Here is a 3379-nt window from a genome sequence, read left to right on the forward strand (position 1 = left end):
GGTCTTTCAAGGTCTCACTGTATATGGTGGTGTCATTTACCCCATATTTTAAGTAGAAGTTTCCGTCTACTTCGGATTTTATCTCCTTCACTTTTCTGGCGTGGTTTGTAAATACCCCCAGTACGACAATTGGGGGCGGTTTTTTGGCAGATTTAGGTTCAACTTCGTCCTTCGTAGTTTCAGGGAGGTAGTTGAATCTATTTTTGATTTCAACGTGCTGGACCGTCTTTCTTTTTAGGGTTTTTTTGGTGGTTGGGTGCGTGAATTTGGGATTATTGATATCGGTAGTCCTCGATTTTTTGGTTGGTGCGGTGGAGGTGGAGCTTTCCTCGCCGGAACTTGTATCGTTGTTCTCGATTTCCATCTTATCGAGCGTCATTTTCGATTTAAATTCCTCGCTCGGAGGAATTTAAATTAGAAACTTTAGTCACTTTCACTTCAAATACGGTCAGTTTTGTCCAAATCGACCCAAAACAGGTAAATTTCAGGTAGATTTCACTAACACTTGGGTTTGGAATGCGGCTAGTCGCCGTAAAGTCTAGACAGAGCGGCTTCACTTCGGAATGCGGCCAACGCCGGAGGGGTTTTACGCCCTGTTTCGTCTACGGAATGTGGCGAATCGCCCGAGGGCATGAGACGAACACTTGAAACACTTTCACAATTATACAGGTAATTCTGAGAGGTCTGGAGACGACAACCTTTCGGCGCAAGGGTCTGACGAGAACTGGCAATTTCAGCGTGGTATGGCCGTAAACAACAAATATAGCGATATTTTCTATGATATCTCACTTTTTGGGAGCGGAAAGGACGTGAACGTTTTTCCTTATAAAAAATGAAATAACTTTTGGATATTAATTCTGATTGTTGATTTAAGTTTTAAGAACACATTAGGACATATCTCAATGAAATTTGAGGGATTTCCGAAATCGAAAAATATTTTTCGAAAAAAAAAAAAAATCCCAGAAGACCTCGGTCATCTCAAGTTTATTTCCATATTCTATTACACAATCAACGTACATCACAAAAGGAACCATCTCTCTAACTATCACAGTTAAATTTTTGTATCGGAACATTTCACGTCGGAATATCTCGCTAAGTCCAGACCGGGGAGATCGGTCGCATTTGACACCGTCCGCTCCGGTCTAACATCGTCTTGGAGTCGGGGTAACGATGGAGAGGCGTTTAAGGACGTGAACATTTTTCCTTATAAAAATTAAAGTCGACAATGAATATTGATTCTGATTACTGATTTACTCTTTTAGTACACATTAGAAGGCAACGCAATCAGATTTGAGGAAATTTCAAGATCAGAAAATTTTTTTCGAAAAAAAAAAAAATTCAAGAACACCTGGGTCATGGCAAGTTATTTCCCACAATCCATTCCACAATCAACGTACAACATAGAAGAAATCATCTCTCTAACTATCCTGGTTCAAAAGTTGTATCGGAACATTTCACGTCGAAATACCTCGCCAAGTCCAGACCGGGGCGATAGGTAGTATCTGACACCGTCCGCTCGGGACTGACATCGACTTGGACTCGGGCTAATGATGGGGAGGCGTTTAAGGACGTGAACATTTTTCCTTATAAAAATTAAAGTCGACAATGAATATTGATTCTGATTACTGATTTACGCTTTAAAAACACATTAGAAGGCAACCAAATCAAATTTGAGGAAATTCCAAAATCAGAAAATTTTTTTTCAAAAAAAAAAAAATCCGAAAAATATTTTTCGATTCTGATTACTGATTTACTCTTTTAGAACACATTAGAAGGCAACGAAATCAAATTTGAGTGAAATCCAAAATCAGAAAATATTTTTCGAAAAAAAAAAAAAATTCGAGAACACCTCGGTCATGGCAAGTTATTTTCCACAATCCATTCCCCAATCAACGTACATCCCAGAAAAAATCATCTCTCTAACTATCCTGGTTCAAAAGTTGTATCGGAACATTTTCACGTCGAAAATATATCTCAGAGTCCAGACCGATGCAGAACGTAAACTCGATCATACCGATGCTTCACGTAATCTCGATCTTACCGATGCACAACGTAAACTAGATCACACCGATGCAGAACGTAAACTCGATCATACCGATGCACCACGTAAACTCAGGCAGACCGATGCAGAACGTGAACTCGATCTTACCGATGCACCACGTAATCTCGATCTTACCGATGCACCACGTAAACTCGGGCAGACCGATGCAGAACGTGAACTCGATCTTACCGATGCACCACGTAAACTAGGGCTGACCGATGCATCACGTAAACGACGATCGAGAGGCGCGAAAGGACGTGAACGTTTTTCATTATAAAAATTGAAATAAATGATAAATAATGATTCTGATTGTTGGTTATCATTTTTAATAAGCATTAGGAGGCAACCAAATGAAATTTGAGGAAATTCCGATAATAGAAAATTTTTTCGAAAAAAAAAAAAAATTCATGAAATCCTCGGTCATCGCAAAATATTTACCATATTCTGTTCGATAATCAACGTATATTTAAGAAGGAATCATATCTGTATCTATCTTGGTTCAAATTTTGTATCGGAACATTTTGACCAAAGTCCGAGCTTCGGCCGAAACAGACACCGCTGACCTGGCCTATCGATCGACCGAGAGTCGGGGATAGAGCGTAAGTGTTGTCTGGAGGGGAACCCTGTGCTCTCCTGACATATATAGGGAAGGTGGTCGCGTTGGGCGATGCAGAACGTTTGGATCGGGAATTATATTTTTGGTTCAGCTATTGGAATATGGTTTATTGTTGGTATATATTGGCGAAATAACGTTCTTACTGACTGGGGATATTCATAAAAATGAGTCCGGAGATTTTCAGATCGAAGTCCGAGTGATCCGACTTGGAAGGCGTGTTGGGTGGGTCGAGATGGCTTAGATAGATCAGACGAGGCGGGCTAAGTGTTGACGTCATGCATCGGTCCATTTTCAGATTGAGTCCGAGTAATCCGACTTTGAAAGAGTGTTGGGTGCGTCGAGACTGTTTAGATAGATCGGACGAGGCGGACTAGGTGTTAACGACATGCATCGGTATATTTTCTGATCGGAGTCCGAAGAAATCGGCCCTAGTAGGCGCAGCGGACGGTCGAGACGGCCTCGGTGGGTCGGATCGATCGGGAAAAGTTTGCTAAATCGTGTCTGGAGGGGAACCTTGGGTTCTCCTGACATATATAGGGGATAAGGTTTGGGTGAACGATTCTTCACGTAAAAGTTGAGTAATTTATTTTTCGATAAGCTTTTGGATATTGATGAGAAGTATATGTATATCTTCGATTAAAAGAATTCTTACCGTCTCCATGTATATTATATTAGATATATAAGAAATAGTTAACGTGATGCATCGGCCGATTTCCGGATCG

The sequence above is a fragment of the Harmonia axyridis genome, chromosome X (assembly GCF_914767665.1).
Source record: "Harmonia axyridis chromosome X, icHarAxyr1.1, whole genome shotgun sequence".
In the NCBI taxonomy this organism is placed as follows: domain Eukaryota; kingdom Metazoa; phylum Arthropoda; class Insecta; order Coleoptera; family Coccinellidae; genus Harmonia; species Harmonia axyridis.